The 24,821-nt window shown below is 46.7% G+C and overlaps 1 protein-coding gene and 1 pseudogene across 4 annotated transcripts in view; one reads left to right on the forward strand and one right to left on the reverse strand.

Annotated features, from left to right (window-relative positions):
- The window catches only part of STK24 (serine/threonine kinase 24), a 121,952-nt gene that overhangs the window by 23,391 nt on the left and 73,740 nt on the right, over positions 1 to 24,821 (forward strand). The gene's annotated exons all lie outside the window — the stretch shown is intronic.
- On the reverse strand, positions 266 to 6,115 carry LOC140607908 (large ribosomal subunit protein P2 pseudogene; annotated as a pseudogene).

Raw genomic sequence — 24,821 nt, forward strand, 5'->3', positions numbered from 1 at the left:
TCCCAGGAGGCCAGTATGTGAGGAAGCACCAGTGGGTTTCAGTGATGGTTACCTGTACTTGAAGAGACACTAGTATGGGAAGGAGCCAGACCCTATTTAATAGAAGGCATTAGAAACAAGGAAGCTTTCACCTTCTCTGAGGAGTCCCCTCAGTTGGCAGTGACCATCAGCATTAGTGATGTGTCATTACTTAGGGTGAAAACCCCTTTGTGGATGGTGGAGGTTGGCTGCTGAGGGGGAACCTGCGGCATTAGAGCTATAGCTCTAATGGAATGTATCAGTGAGCTGAATGAGTGAGATTCCTGTAGAAAAGTCAGGATTGTTCAAGAGTTGTAAGATGTCACTTCCTACCCTGTGAGGTTAGTTGGGTTTAGCAGGGAAGAGTGGGTGGCATTAGGCTAATACAGGAAGTTGATAGTCTTAGTTTGTGATTAGCTGAAGATATTTCAGATGGTTGAAGTGAAGAAAACCCTTTGTATGTCACGGGGTGTGTTGTCTATACTGTCTCAGGGTGGTGTTGCCAGTGGAATTGCATTAGCCCAGTTGCAGAGGTCCCTGCTTCGTGACCACTGTGGTGCCAACTGGGGCTAAGGATGGGGGCTTCTTTGTTCATCATTACTTAGGTCTTCCCTGAGAGATCCAGATGTGTCTTGAAGGTCATATAGTAGATCGAATAGTTGACTAAGTAGACTAAATAGATGATTAATTTTTCGTAGAGAAAGATGTGGTGTGAGGGGGAGGAGTGGCATGTGTACATGGCTGGTGTGTGATTTGAGGATAAACCCTTGGGACAGGTCAGCTCCTTGACACTTGCAAGATTTATCTTCCCATATCCAGCCATTAGTTGAAATTTACTACGTGCCAGTCATCTGTGTTTCAACTACTACTGCATGTAATTTGAACATTTGTGACTCAGAAGAAAAACACAACTAAGACTTCAGGTCAAACTACGATGGGAACATGAGAACATTGGTTATATACCAGTTTTTTTTATTTTTTATTTTTTTCCACATAAAGGGTTTTATTTACCAGTGGGTGGGCAGGACCCTAATCAAATAAGCCGAATCCCATGTCGTCGTCTGACTCCTCGGACTCCTCTTTCTTCTCGTCTTTCTTTTCCTCCACTGCGGCTGGGGCAGCACCAGCAGCAGGAGCCGCAGACCCTGGGGCGGCAGACACGGCCGCAGCCCCACCAGCAGGCACACCGGCCAACTTGCCAATACCCTGAGCCATCACGTCCTCGATGTTTTTCCCGTTGAGCTCGCTGATGACCTTGTTGAGCCGGTCATCATCTGCCTTGATGCCCACGCTGTCCGGGATCTTCTTGACATCCTTGGCGCTGGGGGAGGTGTTGCCCCCGAGGGTGGCCAGCAGGTAGGAGGCGACGTAGCGCATCTCTGCGGCAGCGAAGCCTCACGCGTGCGACCTCGGTGGCGTCAGGGATGGAAAAAAAGCTATATACCAGTTTTAAAATTTTTTCATGTATTATTCTCAGGAAAACTATAGTATGTATGCGTTTGTCTCTTTTGCAGGTGAGTAAACCTAGGCCTATAGAAACAAGTAACTAGTAAGAAATGGAGATGGATTTGAAGCCACATGCATCTGGCCGTGGGTGCCATATTTTTCATGCTATGCCAGGTTCTCTAGTGGATTTGCCTACTGCACTGCAGAGTTGGGGTTTTCAGTTGAATTCTCCAGGAAGAAATTGGTGATCCGGCTCCGTAAATGGCATCATCTACTCAGAGGGCTTAGCAGCAGATTGTTCTGTATGGAGAATAATTACATACAGAATTGGGATGGATTTATTGGAGTATTTGATTGGATAGGTGATTGAGGCTGTGATATTGAGATATAGAAAAGGTTACTTGTATGTGTTAATGCATTTTTTTCAGTTTGCTCAGTTGGTCAGAAGGAGTTGGTAATAAGGCCAAGGTTTCTGGGTTGATAGCTGAATACATCTAGGGGCCTTGTAGAGAAAACAATGAATTGCAATTAAAGGTTACACCTCCTCCTCTTGCCTCCCCCACTGCCGTGGCTTACCTGTGCAGGAATCAGTGAAGAGGTGTCTCAGTACAAATACTGGGAAAACAACACACAGTACTCTGTTTAATATAAAACATTGTTTTTCAAAGGTGTAGAAAGAAGGGGAGCTGAGATGTTAGAGGGCCTCAGAGATCAAGGTGGGAATAACTCTAAAAGTGTTTAAGTGGCAATGTGAAGAGTTAATGTGTTATGTCCGTTTCCAGTTGAGGAAAATCCATCTTATGGCTTTTTTGAGCCTGCTGCTTGATTTTCTCTCTTGACACCATTTTGGAAGTGAGAAATAGGAACCTGACTTTCTGTGATGGAGGGTGTGCCATCCTCATTTGTAGAATTAGAGATAGGAAGCCCCGTTGTGGGTGATAATTAGGGAAAGGAGCAACCAGCCTGCTTATCTTTGGGTTGGTTGAAAGGAGGCCAAGGAGAGGGACAGCAGGTAGTCAGGGTGAGGCCTTTGCTGTCCGCGAGCCCTTGAGTTGGCCACTGAACAGAAGAAAGCCTCTGTTTGCCATATTCTTGGTAAAATTGTCTCCTTATGACAATATCATCCATAGTTCAAGCTTTTTGACAGGTCTGATAATTTTCATCATTAAAAGAAAGTAGAACCAAAAATATCAAGAAGTCTTTTTGTAAAATGAATTACTCCAGGGTTTGGCTTTTGTAACGTTTAGTGGAAAGAAGGTCAGTAGGCCATCTGTTTGGGCCATCTGAGATCTTCGGCATATCTGGTGGGCGACCCCAGTGTTGTGGGACAAGGTGATCAGTGCAGACCCGCCCTTTATCATGTGTCCGTTTTGAAAGGGGCATCATACTCATCACCTGGGCCCTGCCACCGAAGTTTTCTTGCCATACCTTGTTGTCTGAAAGTGAGGATCCATATGTAATTAAATATGCTGTCCTTTAAACTGAACGATTTGTATATTGAAACTATTTCTCTCATTTTTCAGTGAAATCTAGAATGACAAAGATTTTTTAAGGGTATTAAATAACATCTATATCTTTAGAAATTCCTATGATTTTCCAATTTATTTAAGCTTTGGTGTTTCTTTTTTAGCTTCAGAAGAAAAATTTAAATGGGCTTAAAAAATAAATGCAAATATAGCAGAATTTTTTTCCCAGATGATTTATCTTTTTTATCTTTTTTTTATTTATCTTTTTTAGTATTTTGGTTTTGTTTATTGGTTTTTCTTACGGAGAGAATTGTTTAACAGAAATGCAGTAGTTACAGTGTTGTATAATACAATTCAGGATGTTTACTCTATTATAGAAGCACATTTGCTGTTTTTAGCTTCTTGATTATTGTCCACATTGATTTAGGGTAATGGATTAGAGATGTCTGAAAACTGACCTTTTGCAACCAGAATGGTTTGAGCCAAGAATTTGGGACCACAAACTTAAAATCTTCCTGAAGTGTGAAGTCTAGCCTTTAAAAAAAAAAAAAACCAAAAAAACCTTTCAGCGTATGCATGTGTTTATATGTGTTCATTAAAAATGAGAGTCTTAAAGTCTTAATAGCACCGCTTTTTCTTAGTATAAATTTGTAAAATAAGCTCATTGGTAACAATTGGGGTTATGTAGAAAACCATCGATAAATCCATAAATAACCACTTGTTAATATTTTGGTGTACACCCATCTGAAGCTGTTTCCTGTGAATGTGTGTTACCCACTTGCCCCTTCCACACACAACAAAAATGGAGCCCTTGTAACATGTACTACTGCTCAGTAATGTGCTTTTTCCTGTTAAACGTTGGAATATTTCTCCATGTCAGTAAATCATCATTATTTTGAGTCGCTGCTTGGTATTTCATTGTATGGCTGCAGAATAATTCCTGAAACTGATCCTACATTGATTGATACCTGGTTAGACAGTTTGCAACTTAAAAAAAAAAAAAAAAAAAAGAATGCCAGTGACCCTGAATCTCTCCACTTACCTAGTTATTCCTTAGGATACACTAGAAGTGGGACTTATTTCCTTCCTTTCGTTTTTAGGTACTGTTCATGTATGTATTTGGAGTCTTTGCTGCTTCCTGAGCTAGCTGCTTCTCTGATCACTTGTATCTTTTTTAGTCCTTCATTTTCAGATGATGTTTGTTCTCCCTCTCCTTGTTTGTGGCAGTTTTTCTGCTTTTAACGTGATGTTTATTTGGGTGATGGCTTTTATTACCTTCAACTGTGGTGACTAGTTTTTTTTTTCTTTGAGAATAAAAAATTAGGGTGTCCTGATTTTATTTAGTTTCTTTTTAAAAAATTTAACTTAATTTTAAATTCCAGTTAGTTAACATACAGTGTTAGATTGGTTTAAGTGATTCTGCACTTCCATATGTCACCCCTTCAGCTTCTTTGAGTTAAGAGCAGTATTTGTAACTTTTCCTCCTCTTCCTTAGGAAGTTCTCTCTAAGGATGAGATGGCATTTTCCTTCTGCCCTTTGCTTGTTGTATTGTTTTGTTCCACTGCCTTTTCCTTTAGTAGAATTTCTGCATGGGTGCCTTCGCCTCAGGAGGCACCTCCAAAGGGCGAGTTCTGTCCGGACCTGTGGTCTGTGGTCAGGTGCAGGGATGCAAGAGCTGCCCTGGAGCACCTGCCATCTCAGGTCTGCCTGGCCAGGGGCGTGCTCCTTCCTGCCTTCACTTGTTCCTCCTTGGGATGACTTGATCCCCAGATTCCCACAGCAGCTGCCTTGGGTCAGCAGTACAAAGCTGGCTTATCTTCCTGGTTAGGTTAGTGGGGATGACCCTGGTCAGCTGGACCTCCTGCACAGGGTGGGGCCCAGCACCCCAGAATCCTGCCTAACAGCCTCAGCCTCTGCCATTCCTAGAAAATAGCTTCTCTCATTTTCAGAGAAGCTGCTTCTTGCCCAGGGCCTAGCCAGTTGAGGATTGGGTCTCTGCTTTTCCTGCAGCTTGGCTCAGGTGTCACTGTATTTGGCAGGCAGTCTTTAGGGCTGTGGCTGTTTCCTAATTTGATTGTAGATGGACTTTTCTTCTCATTTCATTCTTTTATTACCTTCAGTGTAGATTGGAGGAGGAGGAGGGAGGGCATAAATGTGCCTTTCATTTGCCTTTTGTCTCTGGGAATCTTCTTGCAGTTACTAAGCCCGGCTTCCATCTGCATGATCGACTGCGACTTAGCGCCCGAGTATTCACTCTTGGCCAGTCTGCCTCATGTGCTGTTCTCCTTGAGCATAGGACCAAGAAGACTCGGAAGGAGAACGAAGCTTCTTTTTTTTTTTTTTTTTTTAATTTTATTTTATTTTATTTATTTATGATAGGCACACAGTGAAAGAGAGAGGCAGAGACACAGGCAGAGGGAGAAGCAGGCTCCATGCACCGGGAGCCCGATGTGGGACTCGATCCCGGGTCTCCAGGATCGCGCCCTGGGCCAAAGGCAGGCGCTAAACCACTGCGCCACCCAGGGATCCCCGGGAACGAAGCTTTTGTAGTGCATGTGGTTTATCTGGAATAGATAGATGCACAGGTGACTGAGTCTACCAGATACCCAGTAGTAAATGGTTCATTGTTTTGTTGAAATCCTTTAAAGATGTGTCTGTTAGGTTAAGCTTCCTTCCACAGTGCATACTGATGACTTTCCCTTTCTTGCTGGTGGGAGGTCAAGGTGTGTCACCATCATTGGCCAAGGCTGTGATGTTCGCCGGCTCCTCCTGGCCCAGCCCAACCCCACTTGTCACCCAGTATGTGACAGGAGCATGACAGCTTCCTTACAGAGGGGACCTTCCTTATGCAGGGGACCTTCCTTATGGAGGTCCCCCCCCCCAATTTGGAGAATTGAATACTGAAAAGAGGATAATTTTAAGGAGAAACTTATCATTGGTGCAGGGGCTGGAATCTTTTTGTGTCAGAAGCAGATCCTTTTTTGGGCATCCTCTTTATTATTTTAGCAGGGTATTTTCAGACTTCACCCCAGGGGGGATGGCTGGCATTTCCTGGCACATTTGGGAGGTGCGAAAGTCCGTGGTGTCCTTGGGCACTGCCTTGGGAATGGAGGAGTGGTGGCTTTCTGCATGTTCCTCCCTTCCACTGCCACCAGAGCCACTCCGGGGCCTTGCCCACCTTTGCCCCAGCTGCTACTTCTCATCTGCTGTGGGTCAGGGCCCTTTCTTAGAGTGTGTGTTGGTAGTGGACCAGAATGTTCTGAGAGCCTGAGGTCCCCTCCTGTGCAGAGCAGTGCCTGCGAATCCAGGGCTTAGGATTCGTGACCGTTAGTTCTGTTCTTGGAGGCCTTTTTGTGCTTGGAAGCAGAAGGCTTCCTGCTTCCGGAGGGTTGAGGTTTCAAAAATCTGACCTCTGAATCAAAGTTGAGTTACTATACTGGGACGATTGTGTGAGCTTCCTTTAAATCCATGGCACTTCACACTGCAGTTCAGCCTGCGGTTGGGGGGGGGGTGGGGGTTGGGGGGCAACTTTATTGCATTATTCATTTGATTTGCCCTTCAATTGTTTAGTTCTCTTTTTTGGGAATGCAGCAGCTCTGTAAGTATCCTTTGAGTTGGGAAGGGTTTCACTGAGGCTGTAATCTTTGGGAGGGTAGCAGGACTGGCTGTTTCTTCTTACTCAGCCCAGGAGCAGAGCCTGGAGGCCATCTCCCCTCTTCCTTTTACCTTGCTGGCATTTCAGGTGAGTTGGCTCTCCCTGACACATGGGTGTTTGCCCTCCTCAGACAGGATTTGATACACAGTGGTGCTGGGGACATGAGCCTGGAAACCTGGGTATTTATTAATCTCAGGCGGTGTGAGATTTGATGTGTCTGTTTCCTAATTGGAAATAGGTGAACTATTTTGTATGCTGTTTCTGGGGTCTCAAGTCATCGGTATGAGGGGTGTGAGGGATTACTGTGTTCTAGTTGAATTGAGCCCAGGATCTGTGAGGTCGGCTCGGTTGTAGTTACCATCAGTAAAACACAGGGCTGAGAGGAAGTTGGAACCAACCCACTTACTGATAGAGACGGTTTTTTGAATGTGCAAAGGATAAATGTGGTGTTTTTGTCAGACTCGTTGCACTAACCTAATAGACAAGAGGGAGTTGGCTGGAATGATCCTTGCTCAGCAGTATTTATTTTGATTCACACACCTTCCCAAAGGTTGCTCATTTAAGTCCCCACTTATAATACTTGAAAATAGCTGACATAACCAGTCTACACTGGAGTTGGAGGAATGTGGTGCCAGAAATTATGACATCCTGAGAGTTGATTACTGTGTCCAGAAAATAATGCAGTTTTGTGAACACCTCAGTCTTCAAGGTGTGGGGTAAATGGCCTACGATTAGAGGAAATTAAATGATTTAATCTTTACCTCCTCCAAAAGATACAGAAACCACAACACAAAGGTTAGGTGAATTGCCCAAGATCATTAAGCAAATATGTGGTGGAGGCAAGATTTGAACCAGTTTGTCTCAAAAGCCTACACCCTTAACCACTCCACTTCACACTTATACCATGAGGAAGTGTATTTTATTTCTCTGTTTAATGACAGATACTGGTTATTACTTAAACTGGGGATGGTAGGACATACATATGTGAAGTGTAAACAGTGTGGGATATGGTAAGCAATATGTTTTTACTCCTGCATTATTTTTGCTACAATACTGGTTGAGAAAATAAAACCTTGCATTTCAAAGCAAGCTTAGTGTAGTTCTCTTCCTTAATAATTATGATCTGTTGAAACGTCCTCTTCTGGAGTTCTGTTCAGTAGGCAGACAAAATGGCGCAGAACACAAGTGAGTCCAAGCTTACCGCTTTGCTGTGCTTAATCCTCTTGGGACAGTATCTGGTATGTTTATTAAATGGGCTGCTTCTAAGTTAAAAATAAATCTTCCCTGAAAGAAGTTAAGAATTTATTTTAAATTAGAATGTGATTTCACGGAGCCTTCACCTTTTTTGAATCTGATACTAAAATCATGCTCGTCTCTACTCACAACCCCAGAAATTTTCATAATGCCACAATGAAAACCTAAGAAAACCACTTTTTCTTTTGAAACTCTGAATGGAGACCAACACTGCTCTTCATAAATAGTTGGTCAGGACACATTGAGAGGCGTTGGGAGTCACTTTTGGGTGGTGTGAAGCTTCATGGATACACTTGCCTTGTGGTCCGCCCTGGCCTTAGTGTTTGGGGGCAGATGGGCTGGAAGAGTGGTCAGGGAGGTGAAGTTTTGGCGAATCAGAACGCTACGTGAACACATTTTTGGTTTGTTTTCACCCCCAAAATCACTCATTCTCTGGACATTATAGCTCTCCCTATATGCCAGGTTTTCAGTGAGGTGATGAGGTAAGAGGAACTGAGTGAAGTCTTTGTCCTTGTAGACCTCACAGGCATTTGGCGGACACAGATAGACGAATACAAGTATGCAGTGTATTTGAAACGGTTTTATGGTATATTTTACATGCTACAAAAGGTACTCCCTTGGGTGTGTAATTCAGTGATAATTTTAAGAACTTTACCAAGAGGTGCAGACCTCACTGTGAATTTAGAACATGTACATACCCGCAGTGGGATGCCTCTGTTTCCGCTAGCCCCCCGGCCCCCTGGTTTCCATCACGTTGCCTTTTCTGGACACTTCATATAAATGAATTCAGTCTGTGGTGTCTTGTGACTGTTTCCTTTCACTTAACATGTTTTTGAGGTTCGTGATGTGGCATGAGTCCATAGCGTGGTCCCTTTCATTGCCAAATAGTATCCCATTCTATGGATGGGCCTCATTTTGTCTGTCCATCACCAGCTGACCAACATCCACGCTGTTTCCAGTGTCTGGCTATTACGAATAATACTGCTATGAACATTCGCATGTGTGTCTTTGTGCAAACTCCTGGGGTTCCAGTCCTCTTGGGAGTGGAGCTGCTGGGGCATATGGTGGTCTAATGTTTTAAGTTTTGGAGAAACTGCCAAACTCCTTTCTGAAGTGGCTGCGTCATTTTATCTCCCTCTAGCAATTTACTGCAGGAAGGGGCAATGCAGTTTTAATAGATTTAATAGATTGATCACTACTTCCAGTTTGATGTTCATACTGTTCCGTCAATATGGCAGAATGGAGAAAAGCAATCTGACAACAACAGAAATTGTTATGTTACTTACCCTCTGGAGGCATTTCAGGCTCTTAGCCGTCTTAACCCACCCGTCCAGGAGGTGTGTGCATCATGATTAGAGTGAACAGGATGGAAATTGAGAACAGTGTGCCGAGTGGACCTGAGGATGAGTTAATAGAAACTTGTCCTTTCTGTTCTGTTTGGTGGATGTCAGGGCCTGTGGGAATATAACTGTGTCAGCGTTAGTTCTGAAAGCCTTCCTTTCAGTCATCCCCCAGCCCCGGACCGCTGCATCTCCTCACTTGATTTTCCTTCTGGTAGAGTCCAGAAGCCGAGACAGCCTTCGGGTACCTGTCCTGTGGTTTTCTTCTGTAACGAGGATGTTTTTTCTGCCTCACTTTGGACTAGAAGGAAGGGTGGGCAGGGGCTGCGTGGGAGCTGAGGTGGCAGGCTGGGCCCCTCCTGGAGCACAGGGAATATTGCTGTCACGTGTGAGTGTGTGTGTGTAAGACACAGGATAGGAGGAGGAGGAGGAGGACGGTCCAGAGAGAGGGCGGAACATGAATAAAATGAGCTAACATCTCTCTGGAGCTGAAGGTCAACTTGAGGTGCATGCAGATAAAGCGACAAAGGGATGACAAATGTCACCTGAGCAAATGCTTTGTGTTAGGGCCCAACACTTTTTCTTTTGTTAAAACCTGGTGGCTGGTGTGGTCCTCAGGAAGGAGATTCTGGAAGTGACGAGAATCTGTGGAGTCCCTGTGGATTTGTGACACTGATGACGGGTGACAGAACACAAGTGTCCGCTGTGATGCCAGCAGGCAGGACGCAGGCCGCCAGTGAAATCTGCAGGGTGGGGTCTGCTGGCGCCGAAACCTGAGCAGAACCTTGAACCAGGTAGTGGAGGGATGATAATGCGGGCTCACACAGCTGGGTGCCCAGGCCCTTGGCACTGGTGAACTCACTTTGCCTCCCACCACCTTCAGTGCAGGTGCTTTGATTGTCCTCCTTGACAGAAGAGGAAACTGAGGTCCCCAGCACCTCGGTAGCTTGTCCAGGGTCCATCATCAGAGCTGAGATCTGATCCAGGCAGTCGGGCTCCATGCAGGGTCTGTTAACCACTGTCAGGGTGAGAGGTGGTGGCACTGTACCCAAACGAGGACCAGAAATAATATTGCTCCTTCTTGCTTCCTGTTTAATATTCCCACCAGGGAGCGCAGAGCTTCCCTCTTGAAAGCCACTGACTGTCTCAGCAGTGAGCAGCAAGCCAGATGCGAGCCACTGTCTCATAGCTGGTGAGGCCAAGTCCGCTGGCTCTTTAATCTCGTAGGGCCTGTGGCTTTAGCCTCCAGGCCTCCAGGCTCTACATTGCTTTACCCATTTGATTCATGCAGTGGACATTTACAGAGGGTCTCCTACATGCCAGGTACTGGGCTGTCTAACCTGCGCTCCTTCAGGGCAGTGGGGGAGGCTGATGTAAGCAAGGCTTTGTTCAAGGCAGACCAGAGAGAGTGTTTGAAGATGAGTGGTTCTTCCCCTTTCTAGACAGGTGGACCTGAGGGGACTGGCTGACTGGAACCCTGCCCTAGGGGGCCCGGGGCCAAAGAGATTTCCATCACTAGCACTAACTATAAAAATAAATATCCTCGGGGCACCTGAGTAGCTCAGTGGTTGAGCATTTGTCTGTGGCTCAGGGCCTGATCCCATGGTCCCAGGATGGAGTCCAGAGTCCCGAGTCCAGCATCGGGCTCCCTGCAGGGAGCCTACTCCTCCCTCTGCCTGTGTCTCTGCCTCTTTTCCTGTGTCTCATGAATAAATAAATAAAATCTTAAAAAAAATTTCCTTAACAGGTAGCCTGTCCATTTGAGATGGAGTTTTAGGGGTCACAGTGTAGAGTAATAGAACTTTGGCTTTAGAGCTGAACACCACCCCTTCTGGCTCTGTGTCCCCGGGTGAGTAACATAGACTTTTTGCGCTCTGTTTTCTCACCTGTAGAAGTATTTTCTTCTGAGGGTTGGGTGAGCTGATGAGGAGACTGGTCCTTTCTCTTTGGGAAGTTGGAGGACCGGTGTTGGGGCATGGCAGTGAGGATGAGGGGGAAGGAGTATGCTTCTAGGTTCTGTTGAGGGATGCACGACACTGATTTCTGAAGTCATGGACAGCTCCTGTCCTGTGCTGGGAGCTGGTACTGGGTTCCTTTCACTGGGACCAGGCAGTGGGCAGCCTAACCAGTATGGTGGGCAGTAGACCAGGGCTAATGTATTAGCCCTGGGCGGTCTAGTGTGGGGGTGGCCCATTTTTGTCAGCTCATGAGCTAAGATGGTTTTTCCATTTGTAAAGAGTTGTTTAAAGAAAGAGGGAAAAGAAGAATTCGCAGCAGAGACTATTTGGCCCACAAAGCTGGGGTGTTGACTGCTCCCAGAAAAGGTGTGCTGCCCCTGCTCTAGCACACCACCGTGGAGGCTTTAACCCACCCAAGCATCATACAGGACAGCTGACTTGATAGTCGGAGCAGCTGGACTTCTGAGAAATGTGAGATGCCAACACTGCGTGCATGCGCTCTTGTCCTTGCCACCCCTCCTAGGGATAGAAAAAGACCTTGTGATATCTTTGGTCTCCCTGGTGGGCAAGGTGCATGTATTCCCACTTAGGCCAAATCAACCTTGCTCATTGCCTTGGCATTTTTATTTCATCTGTTTTCTCCTTAATGCCTCTAAAAGCTGAGAATTTTCAGGTAAAGGAAATGTGATTATTGATTGAATTATAATTATACCAAAACTATTGGGTCTAATTTTTAGACTAGTCTGAGTTCCCTGATGCTCGTGACTGCAAGCTTATACAAAATACAGGCAAGGTGAGTTCACCTGTGGGGAATTGGGGGTGGCATCAGATTGCACTCCTTCTGCTGATTGTAGCATTCCACTGTGATAACCCAAGGGCACACCTTGCCAGGTTCCTCTCAGCCAGGCATCCTGCCAAGCTTGCAGCTTGCAAGCGCTTTCTCACACGGAGGATGACCCTGGATGCACACATAGTGGGGTTTAAACCCCTGACTAGCTGCGGGGGACCGCGTGCATGTGACTCACCTTTAGCGCCCAAGTGCCCTCAGCTGTGTCGTGAGGATCGTATTCTCTCTCTCCTGGGGTGGTGGTGAGGTCTGGAAAGGCCTGGTTAGGAAGACCGCTTAGCACAGAGCCTTCGTGTGGAGGAGGTTTGGAAGTGGGAGTGGCTGGTATTTGTCAGTGCTTATTATAGTAGGGTACAGTCAGAATCTTTGCCACGGCCTGTCTGTGTTGGTTTTAATGAAGGAGGTGCCCACATTCATTTCTCAATGAGCTGTACAATTTATTTGGAATGCTTTGTGTGTTTTTCATCAAGTGCTTGCCCAATAGCACTGGCCGGATTTCAGTCTGCCTCGGTGTCTGGGCCTGCTCATCATCCCAGAGAAACCCCAGGCCTTCATCTGTCAGCAGGGAGCCTTTCATGGAAGAAAAGTGGACCCAGCAACCCCTAGGGGAGGGGGCGGTCAGAGGTTTGCTCTGTGGGGCACAGAAGCTCAGTTGGCTGGGGGACCAGAAGCTCAGTTGGCTGGGGGACCCGCACTAAGATTTGTGACTGTGGGTAAGCTGGAGCCGCAGGCCCCGGTGTCCTCGCCTCCTGCTGCTGTCATTCCCCTGTGCTCCATGGGGCTTGTGGGTGAGCCTTGGACACTAGGCAAGCAGTCAGAGCCTTCAAACATTTTGCTCAGTCTGCACTGAGAAAGAGCTTAAAACCAGTGAGGGTTCTTCCAGCCTGGACCCTCTGCCTCCCTGGCACAGGGGTCTGAACCTGCTCTCCCTCCCTCTCTGGAGTGGCTTCTCTTGAGCTCTGAGCTCACAGAGCTTCAGACCATGGTTCCTAAGGTAGTGGACACGTGTGTGTGTCTGGGGATTTATCAGATACTGAGGCCAAAACAGTAGATTCAACCAGGTGGAGCGGTCATTTTTTCTTATGGTTTTTTTTTTTTCAACTTGTATTTGTGTTTTTAAAATGTACTCAGGCGGTGTCTACCTTAAATAAACATTTAGTTAAAGATGAGTAGACACTAGTACGAGGATTCCTGAAATCTCCTGATGGTATGTAGATCTACACGTCAATATTCATGGGGTTTAACATCTCTTTTTCTCAATTTTCTTTGTGCCAAATGCCGTAGAATGTTTACTCTGTTTCTTCTCGGTTGTAGGGCTGGGCTGTTGCAGGGTTGAAGTGAAGCGTGCAGTATGGGGGAAATGCGTTTACCATGCCAGATTGTGAGGTAGTGGCTTTGGAATGGCTTCGGAGGGCTCAGGTGGGGAAAGCCAGGGCTACCACTGGGAGGAGGAAGTGCTCTGTTCCTGGACCTGGGCTCTGAGTGTCTTCTCCTGGGCTGGTGGTGAGTGGATTTATTGTAATGTGGAAGGAGTAGGTTTCTGCAAAACCCACAACCTAGGCCTCCAGTTACAAAATGGTCTATCAGTTAGCTAGGAATGAGACTTTCTTTTAAGGACTGGAAAAATCTGTCCATTCTTTGAGCTGATTGAAACCATTTGCTATTTAAAAGTCTTTGGTAAAGAAAGGTTTTTATTTTGGAGACCTTAAATTAGCCAGTCCATACACAAAACACCCTTTGGGGCTAGAGGCTGAGATGAGCTAGTTACTAGGAGGCCAAAATCAGTGGAGGCTGGGAGGGAATGGGGTGAAGACTGAAAAGCTGAGCCTTGGGAAGATGCCACAGCCCTGAGGACATCCCTTGTCACTGATGGGATTCCTTACCAGGTGGAGAAAAGCAGGTGAGCAGGAGAAAAGGTCCTCCAGGTGTTCCTGCTGAATCTGTAACGTCCTGCTGTGCTTGGAGCCATCTCATGGACCAGACCACTGGTTCTCAACCTCAGCTGCACGGTGGATCCTCCTGGGGAGCTTGAAATAATAATTGGGATTTCATGGTCCAAAATGATTCTGGTGGGCAGCCCCTGTGAGGAGTCACTCCCCACATACAGCAGGGAAGGCTGCCCTGTAGGCCGCTGCCTGTGACTCCCGGGGGTGGCACAGCAGGTGGAGCTGCTGGTCATCATCGCACCCTTCCCCATAGCTTCTCCCGGACCCGTGTGCTGGTTGGTGTGTGGCTTTTGCTCACTTCTGAAGGAGGCTGAGGCCGTCTTGGAGATGGCACACTTCACTGTGTGTCTGCTCCTTCCGGCCACAACTCATCACTCTGTTTGCGCTTTGAGGGGTGCAGGCTGGCCAAGTAGGAAACCGTTCTGCAAATTTGTCCCTCCCCAAGAGGAGCCCTGGTGTCCTGAATCGGCGTTTGGTGTGAAACCAAAGTCCTGACCTTGGACTTTGTTGCTGAGTCAAAACGAGGAGCTCAGGGTTCCCCTGTTCTGTTTGGGTCATAATGTGTCTAGGGTTGGCTACAGGGGAAGCCCCAGCGATCTGATTGGGGGAGATGTGCTAAATTGTGATGATTCAGTTCCCTGAAAGCAGGACATCCTTCCCAGAAGTATGAGAGGGGCTTTCCAGGCAAGGGAGGAGGCCGGGGTGCACCGCAAGCTTTCTTTGCTGCGTCCACTCCCAGAATTGAGGGGGTTTCAACATGGCAAAGGTTTCTGGTTGTAGGATTCCTGGGAAAATACTCAAGAAAAAATGTTCGGCTTTTCTGGAGTGTTCTGAGGGGATGGTTTTGAAGTGGGAGAGCTAGGTTCTTATCTCTTGAAGCTGAAGAATGAATCTCACAGAGGAGAGTGAGTAAAGCGATAGAAGTTTATTAAGCAAGGATACAGAGAAAGCTCTCAGGAGTGAGACGGATCCTGACAGAGTTGCCAACGTGGGCCTCCTCCATGGACAGTCTTTTATTTAGAACTGACCAGGGAGCTTGTGGCCTTATCAGTCTTGTGGCATTACTTGGTTTGAGTAAGGACTAGTGATAACATCTTTAATGGCTTACTTCTTTGGGGTCTGGTTATTTTTTGTTGGTCACAGATGGCTGTCATAAAAAAAAAAAAAAAAATCTTTTCCACCCATACCCAGGGCAGGGTGGTCTTGTTTGTTTCCTTATCTCTGATTTCCTTACATCTCAGCATTTTTGGGATTTTGTTTTGTGAGCCTGATTCCATGGCCCCCTACCTGTCTCTCCCTGCCTAGCCTTGCCTGTCCCTAATGCAGTTTATAGACATTATTGTGGCTTTGTATGTATATATTCCATTTAAGGGGCAGCTTTTTTTTTTTTTTTTTTTTTTTCCGCATGGGGAGACATGGGAGTGATCCCAATAAAGAGTGAGCTTTAAACTTGTTAGAATGGGAGAAAACCTTATAGGGTAATAGTCTTGATTAGACAAATTCCCCCATCTTACTTTGTAGAATGCCTCTTGAAATGTAACAGATTAATTTGATGAGACAGGTGTTCAGGCCATTTTATTTGCTGGTAATTACCTATAAGATGTTTTATTTATGAGAATAATAATTTGTACTAAGAAATAAGAATATGAGGCACCTCGGTGGCTCAGAGGGCTAAGCAGCTGACTTGATTTCAGCTCAGGTCATGATCTCAGGGGCCTGGGATGGAGCTCCACATTCAGTGCAGAGTCTGTAAGATTCTTTCTCTCCCCCTCTCTCTGCTGCTCCCCATCTCTTTAAAATAAATAAATACGTCTTAAAAAAATAGGAGCATAAAGTTAAGCCATACTTGAGAATGACAGTAGTCTTTAAATCTCTCTTTGGGACCATGTTGCATCGTGTTATAAATGGTATGTTTTCAGTAAGTGTTTTGGCCAGTGTTTCAGTGATTTCTAAAAATGTCTCCCAAACTGAGTGCTATTTTAAAGATGACCTCACTTGTGCTTAGATGTGCTTGCTGAAGTCCATGCCAGCTCTAGCAAAGGTAGCAAGTCAACCACTGGTGCGCCTTACTTTTTCCCTCTCACTTAGGCTAATTTGATCCTCTGACACCCCTGTGAGGTAAATAAATACTTAAAGCATCATTGTTCTGTCTTACTGAGAAGTTAAGGACTTGCTCAAAGTCATGCAGTAGTGTTGCTGCAGGAGGACAATTCGGGTTTTTTGATTCTTCATTTTTTGTTTTCGTATTTTGCTGTTGGAGCTTGGGAGGCGAGGATGGACCTACTCAAAAAAAAAATTTTTTTTTTTTTTTTTAAGTAGGCTCCATGCCCAATGTGGAGCCCAACATGGGGCTTGAACAGCATGACCCTGATGAGATCAGCACCTGAGCGGAGATCAAGAGTCGGAAGCTTAACTAGCTGTGACCTGCTTGAACTTTGGAAGCAAGTGGCCATGTGTTCCAGTTTAGGGCATGTCGCATACCTGTGTCATTGGACTGATCACACAACTGCTGCAAATGGGAAGGGATCCCTCCTTCAGAGTGGGCACTCTGTCATTTTTCTTAGGGCTTCATTCTGCCCAAGACACATCGAAGACCAGAGAGTTTCACAGCCTCCAACTGCAGCTTTCCACTAACTTGTGAAATGAGGAAGGCCACGAGTTCTGGGACTCTGGCTCCTCTACGGGTGTCAGAATGTAGCTTTCTCCTCTGTTCCAACCTTCAGCTTGTTTTGCAAAAGATAAAATCATCAGTTCAAGTTTTCTGCTTAGGAATTTTTAGTGGGATGTGTCTTTCACAAACTGTCTAAAACTATGGGTGTTAAGATTTATTTATTTATTTTAGAGAAAGAAAGCATGCGAGCGGGGATGGGGGAGTTGGGGGGTGAGGAGAGAATCCCAAGTGGACTCCTCCTGAGCTCAGAGCCCGACATGGGTCTTGATCCCACAACCCTAAGACCATGACCTGAGCTGAAACTGAGTTGGATGCTCAACTGACTGAGCCACCTAGGTGTTTTAGGGACACCTAAATGTGGGAACCACACGAGCCCCTTGGCAAGTTGCTTGGGCGTGTTGTGTCATGTGCCCCCCCTTCCCACAATACCTTTGCATCTTTCCTTCTTTGCTATCTCATTCTTCTTTTCCATTTATTTATTTATTTTTAAGATTTTATTTATTCATGAGAGAGAGAGAGAGAGAGAGAGAGAGAGGCAGAGACACAGGTAGAGGGAGAAGCAGGCTCTCCCAGGGGAGCCCAATGTGGGACGCGATCCTGGGACCACAGAATCATGCCCTGAGTTGAAGGTAGATTCTCAGCCTGAGCCACCCAGGCCTCTCCTCCTCTTCCATTTAAAGTTGCTTGTGCTCCTCTAACTTTGAATCTCTTCTGAGACTGCCTGTGGAGCCAAGCCTGCTTTCCATGTCTGGTTTATGGGGTAGAATAGCCACTGTTACAGGAAACTGAAGGTCTTCAGAAAGTTTTCATTGTTGATAGTTCCTAGCATTGTTTCTTAGGCCTCAGAGCCATTCATTCATTCATTCATTCATTTATTTATTTATTTATTTATTTTTTTATTAAGGATTTTATTTATTCATGAGAGACACAGAGAGAGAGAGGCAGAGACACAGGCAGAGGGAGAAGCAGGCTCCATGCAAGGAGCCCGACGTGGGACTCGATCCTGGGACTCCAGGATCACGCCCTGAGCCAAAGGCAGGCGCCAAACTGCTGAGCCACCCAGGGATCCCCAAAAGAGCATATCTGATGTTCTCTCCAGTTTTTTTTTTTTTTTCTAAGATTTTATTTATTTATTTATGAGAGACACAGAGAGAGAGAGAGTGTGAGAGAGAGGCAGAGACGCAGGCAGAGGGAGAAGCAGGCTCCATACAGGGAGCCAACGTGGGACTTGATCCTCCCATCTCTGGGATCCGTCTCTGGGCCAAAGGCGGTGCTAAACTGCTGAGCCACTGGGGCTCCTCAGAGCCTTTTAATTTGAGGTGGGGATGTTCTGTCTGTGGCTCAGTGCTCTCTCTGGAAGCTTCATGCTGGAACACCACTCAGGTGGCCTGGCCCTCTGGCTCCCTCATTGGTGGTTCATTGACCTCCACCACTGGTGGCCTCTACCACACGTGGCCTCCAGAGGGCTGGCGTCCACAGCCCTTAGCAGATGTTTCCTTCTCTCTTTCTGACGATGCTCTCTTAGGCCTCCTAGAATTTCCCTTATCCCTTTCCTAAAGGAAGAAAGGCCTCCTTATTTTAGTTAATTTTAGGAGAGTGCAGTGGACTGTGCACTGGTTTTTGCATTAGGTGATTTTGGGCTTTATTTCTGTCTCCAGTTCAAGTGAAAAAGGCTTTTAAGAAACTGCGCAATCATGACCAAGCATTGTCAGAAAGGGCAGGCAGCTAAGTATTAACACCAAAAATAACTACAACAAAAGCAGTTTTCCTTATGCTCTTTTATCTTTTCAGCATCCTAGAAAGTGTACTATTAGCCCATTTTACAGATGTGGAAACAGACTTGAGTGGTTCAGTAACTTCTTGGTGATTTGGTAGAGCAGAGAGCTGAACACATGTGTTTGGACCCAAGTGCTCAGGGTCCCCTAGAAACCATAGTTTGGCAGGTAACCTAAGCAATGAGAAGGACAATATTGAATAACTGCTCAGTAGTTTATTTTGGGTCTTCTCTCTCCAGATCTTACATAGCCACTGCCCCAAATGAGAGACTGTGCAAAATCAGAGCAGAGCAGCAGCTGGGTGCACCCTGGGTCTCTTTTTAGGCCATGCCTACATTTTCCTGGCCTCCTCTCTGTCATGCTCTGGATTTGGGATGGGTTTTTGTTCTCGATTGTTTGAATATGTCTGTGACTGCTTTCTAAGGAAGTTTGGATCTTGTCTTGCTGCTTACTCCTTTGCTGGGTTAGGTTGGTGAGATGATAAGGTACATTCTTTAGTGGTTGATCAGAATCTTGAGGGGGGGGGAAGGAAACAACCTGTAAAATGTTAATATACTTTTCCACCCACTGCGTAAAAAAAATGTGCTCTGGGAACTAGGAGACTGGAGCCGCTGCCTTTGCTCAAGGGAGTGGTCAGGTTTGTGTAGCATGAAGCAGTAAATGGGGATTTCCCACCTAGAGCCTTGGAATAATGGTGGCCTCTTCAGGTTCCAGAAGAAAGAAGGTGTCTAGAAGGACACAAAGTTGAGGTTGGGCGCCTTTTTTCCCCCCTCAATATTTTAAGAATTTTTTTAAAAAAATATTTTATTTATTTATTCATGAGACACACACAGAGGGGCAGAGACCCAGGCAGAGGGAGAAGCAGGCTCCATGCAGGGAGCCCAATGCAGGACTTGATCCCAGCAACCCAGGATCACGACCTGAACCAAAGGCAGATGCTCAACCACTGAGCCACCCAGGAGTCCCAATTGTAGGAATTTTTACTAAGTTTATTCTTAAATAGTTTAAGACTTGCCAGAACTTGCAACAAACAACACTGTGTCGCTCCCATGTACCCTTCCCCTAGCTCTCCCCAGTGACAGTATCTCACACTGTATAAGCCAGGAAATGGATGTTGGCACAATGCTGTTAACTCACATGCAGGCCTAATTCATCAGTTTTTGCATGTACTTTTATTTGGTGGGGAGTTCTGTGAAATTTTATCATAGTCGGGATGCAGGACTGTCCCATCGCCACAGAGAATCTGCCTGTCACCTCTTACCTGGCATCCCTTCCCCCAGCAACCCCGCAGCTGTTCTCCATCACTCTTAATTCTGTCACTTTAAGAATGTTCTATAAATGGAATCATACTCTGTGCAACCCTTGGTGTAGACAGTGTTGAGAAAGGTGGGTGATGGGAGGGTCAGTGGCAGAGGTGTCAGAAGTGGGATTAGGAAGGAGCCCTGGGGTTTAGATTCACAGTGAGTGGGACTTCAGTCTCCAGTTGATGCATTGTCGCCAGCTGTTCTGAGCAATGAAGGAAAACCACGAGCTTTGAGGAAGCTGCCATCTGCCCCCAGGGTTTAGGTAGGTCGGCAGTGGGTCAGTTGGAGGCGCAGCTGCTGTGGAGTCAGGCGGGGGACCAAACAGACATTTCAGAAGAATGATGGGCACAGTTTGCAGGTTGGGATAGGAGAGGAATTAGGGTGCTGGAATTTGCAGCTTTGGAAACGGGAGACAGTAACCTTAGTAGCATCGGAGCATAGGGTGGGAGAGTCAGGCAGATGTGGAAGGATAAGGAATGGTGAGCATCTGGGGCAGAGGTGTGTTGGTGGTGGGACTGTGCCTGGCTGGCACATAGGTTCCAGCTGTGTACCTGTCCACTGTATTGGTGGTGGCTGCGGGGAGGGGGGTGATGGTAGGGAGGGATTCTGAGGCCAAGCTCAGCTCCAGGAGGACAGATCTGTGATGCATTGGTAGATGCTAGCCCGATTCAGAGGTGGGGATGGGGCACACTTGCCACTGACTCCTCCTCATCCATCATTTTCTCCGTTGCTGCAGGGACAGTCATGTGATCAGTAGCAAGTGTTAGAACATATCAAACTTGGCTCCTTCTTCTTCTCAGAGAGAAACAAAGCGCAAAGCTTGGCTTTAACCCAGAGCGGTGTAGTACGGCGTGGCTATGCAAGTGGTACATCTGAAGCCAAGGAGCTTTGAAAGTTGATTAGTAATGCCAAGTGCATTTTTCATTGCCAGAAACGATCCAAAGAAAACAGTAATAGCTATTCAGGTTTAAAAATATAAAATACTTGTCATCATAGAACTATTTTAATGAATTCTCTCAAGGGATTATGAAATACGATGAATTGTTGCAGAAGCTGGAGCTCCAGAAGGACATGGCTGAGTATTGGAGTAGGGAGCAGAATGCTGCACACCTGGATTTTCCTTCCAAAGGGATCCTGAAGGTGCAGGCCAGCCTGCCCTTGCTGTGCCATGTTGCATCGTGACACTACTCCTGCTGTGTGCATGTCTGTTCATTTCCTGTGGCCGGGGCTTCTAGGACATCCCAGGTTTTAGGGTAGCTGGTCACCTAAAACTTCCATATCTTAATCAGTGAGAAACTTCTTTGCAGCTGTTAGTTCTGGATTCACCTGGGCAACTTTTCTTGGCTTTAAGCTCTTCGTACAGTCCTTGAGCCCCGAAGGTTTTCCAGGCTTGTGGGGTCGGAGTTTGGGAGCTTTTTCAGAGTCCAGACGTGTGCCCCACCCTTGCATCTGAGGGAATGCATCTTCCACTTAGATTGGTCAGTTCTTAGGGATCCCTGCCTTAATATGATTAAGTATAACAGATGCGCTGGTTTCCCTGGATCTTGTAATTAAAAATAAAGAAGACAAGGTGTGAGTGCATAGGAAGGTCCAGAATGTAGCCAAGGTTTAATGAGCCAGACAGCCTGGTGGTGGTAGGAGGAAAGGGTGATGAACATGAGAATAAAGCAACCAGAAATGGATCCAGGTGTCATTTCCTGGACTGTTTCTGGACATAGAACAGTGGCGATGTGACCAGAGAAGCACCGCAGCGTTGGAGGGCCTTCGGGGCGGACAGTGGGCTATGCAGGTGTTACATGGCACCATACACAGGCATTCGGGCCTGCTCCTTAGTGCTTTTCTCTGGAGACACCATTATTTCTGTTGTTCTCTATCCCCTTGACCCTTCTGTCGGAGGAGAGATTTCTAGATGTCAAGTAGCTTATGGGGTCATATCGTTTAGTAAACACATAAGTGAAATTCCTGGCTCTTCCATCATGAGAAGCCACCTCTTCCTCCTTTGCCTCAGAACGAGGATCTCTCTGGGTCAGCTGTGTGGATGGACATTTGCACTGGGTGCACTGGATCAGCATTTCCAAGTGAGGAGTCTAGCACCCGAAGGGCTGGATGTTTATGTGTAGGCAGCACCCCATCCTGGGCTACCGGCCCCCTCGGCCTTGTTGATCCAGGGAAGGCAGATGATGGTGGGAGGGTGCTGACCTTCCCCTTCCTCAGAGGAGGCTGAGCCACTGTGTGTCCTGACTCCTGCCTGGGATCTGGCCGGGGCTCCAGCAGTGGGGCCCTGCTGCCCATGAGGCAGGAGGGATAGGTGGAGTGAGACGCCGCAGGCCCTTCTCATCCGGGATGATGACCAGTGCTTTAGTTCAACATAAACCTTTCCTTTTCTTTTTTCTTTGTTTTTTGAGGTGGGGGAGGGGAGAGGGAGAGAGACTTTTTAAGCAGGTTCCACACCCAGCGCAGAGCCCAACATGGGGCTTGATCCCACAACCCTGAGATTGAGACCTGAGCTGAAATCAAGATCAGACACTTTACCAACTGTGCCACCCAGGCGCCCCAGCATAAACTGAAATTCCTCAGGATGGTTGCAGAATGGCACCTGTTGTACCAGGAGATCTACTCTGCTCATGGAATAGATTCTGGCAGCAGAATGCTGAAGTTCCTTTCTGAACTTCAGGTCATGATTGGCACTGATTTTCTTATGGCTGTGGGGCTATACGGTGTGACAATGAATTGCCAAAGGGCCAGGGACTCTGCTTGTTTAGTCCCCCACTGTCAGCGCATCAGCAGATGTCTCCCTTGGCACCAGGGACCATGTGTAGCCGGGTTTGCAGCTGCTAACATAGTGGCAAATAGTGACGTACCACACTCAAGCAGATGTGATACAGAGCAGCTGCCGCCAACCTGATGGGTACAGACTTCAGGAAGGAGCTTTGGGGAAGATGGGCAAAGCAGTAGTGTGAACAGCTGTGTCTTTGGTCAGGCCAAAGGAAAATCGGGCAGTTTAGTAAAATGAAATGCTCCTCCAGAGTGTAGAACGTCCATCTGCACCTGTCCCCTCTCCCACAAGTTGGACACGTTTCTCCTGCAGTGATGTGTGTGTTGAATTTGTCTCCTATTCTTGCATAACATGTCCCCAGAACTTTGTGGCCTGAAAGAGTGATGATTGAGTATTTCTCAGGATTTCTGGGGGTTGCCTGGGAGCTTTTCCCGCAGGCCTTGCCTGGGCTTCTTTATGCACCTGTGGTCAGTTGGAGAATTGTTGGCTGTCTGCAGTTGACCTCAGAGATGTGGCTCGTGTCTGGCTCCTCTCCATGTGACCTCTCCAGTAGGCTAGCCCAGGCCTAGTTTTGTGCTGATGGACACATTCCAAGAGGTCAGAGGCAGATGCTGCTGGGAGTCTTAAGGTGTAACCTTGGAAATAGCACAACATCACAGGAAATCCCAAGGCAAGCCCTGATTCAGGCCACCTCTTGGTGGGAGCAAAGGGCATAGTGGCTTTGGGTGTGGACATAGGGGGATGGAGTTGTTACTATAATAATCTGCCAGCTTGCCTCTGTCCTAGAGAATCTGTGTCCCTTACACCTGCAGGATATACTCATCTCCTGTTTTTGCCCTGCTCCCCTGGCACAGCATCAGCCTTGAAATCTGTGCTCTGCCTGCCTCAGGCAAGGATGGCCAAGGTGGGGCCACCAGGTTGCAGCTCCTTAAGTCTGGCTTCTCTTGATTCAGAGGGCTGTGAATTGAAAAGACAGTGTCCCGACACCATGCTCGTTCTAGGCACAATTGTGGTGTCAGTTGGTGGTGGTGAATAACCAACCCACCCAAACCTGGTGGTTTAAGACAACAGATTTACTAAATCTCATGATTCTGTGGATGACCAGGCAGTTTGGCCTTTGCTGGGTGCTGTCAAGTGGTTGCAGTGAGCTATTGGTAGTACTGAGGCTGGATGAGCTGGGGTGCTTGCAGACCCCAAGTGGGTCCCTCCCACACACGTTTATTCCCAGCCTCACCAACCAGCCCTTTGGGGTCTGAGTTTAGAAGTCCCCACATTTCTGTTGGCCAGACCATTGTCAAGACCTGCGCAGATTCAGGGGATGGGGACATAGACTCTTGGAAGGAGGGCCAGTCACCTTGCAAAGCGGTATGGTCATAGAGAGATGTGATTAATTGACAGGTCTCTTGGTAGCAAGCTCCCACGCTATTCTCTCCAATATTGTAGGAGTTAGGATACATTTTTGTTGGCTTCGTTTTCTATTTTTAAAAAGGAAATGCCATAGTTTTTCTTAGTATGGGGGGTGGGACAGTTAACAGAGAGGTGTCAGGTTAGATAACCTAAAACAAGCTATGCCTTGGTGGCATGTCAGCTTGTCAAGGCTGCTTTGCTTCTCTCCCCAGCTCTCCTGAGCTGTGGTTCTCAAAGTGTGGTCTCTGGACCAGTGGCGTCTGCATTACTTGGGTGCTCTCTGATTCTTGGGCCGCACCCCACCTTTACTGAACCAGAAATTCTGAGGGTGGGGTCAGGCAGTCTGTGCTCTAACAAGCCTGCCAGGTGGTTCTGATGCCCCTAAGACTTGAGAGTTACTGTTCCTGCATATTCCAAACGGCCCTTCCTACTGCTTCCTTACACTTGCAAGCTGGAGATGGTACCATCCTCACTCCCCCTTTCCCGGGCTCTCTGTCCCTCTGATATTCTTCGTAATATGTAGTCTGGATGGTGTTTGTGTCAGTGTAAGGTTGGGGCTTTCTTACTGCTCAGGGACACTTATTGGCCATCGGTCATTGTGCTCAGGGACATGGGTATCGAAGTGAGTAAGACACAGTCCCCGAGTTCCCTCAGCTTTTAGTGAGTGAGATTGTGTGCTCTAGGAGAATGGCCAGTTCAGGGAAATGACAGATGCAGTTCATGTAGGTTGAGCTTGAGATGTCCACATAGAAATATATATTTAGCAAGTAATTGATCTTAGGAGTTAAAATTCAAAAAAAAAAAATAGAATTCAAAAAGCAGGGCTGGAGTTAGCAATTTGAAAGTTACCATGTACATGATGATTTAAAACCGTTTTTCCTCAAAGGTGGCTATTCATCAGAATCAATTGGAGTCTTTATTTTTAAAGATTTTATTTATTTAGTTAGAGTGAGAGAA

This window comes from Canis lupus, chromosome 17 (genome assembly GCF_048164855.1).
Source record: "Canis lupus baileyi chromosome 17, mCanLup2.hap1, whole genome shotgun sequence".
Classification (NCBI taxonomy): domain Eukaryota; kingdom Metazoa; phylum Chordata; class Mammalia; order Carnivora; family Canidae; genus Canis; species Canis lupus.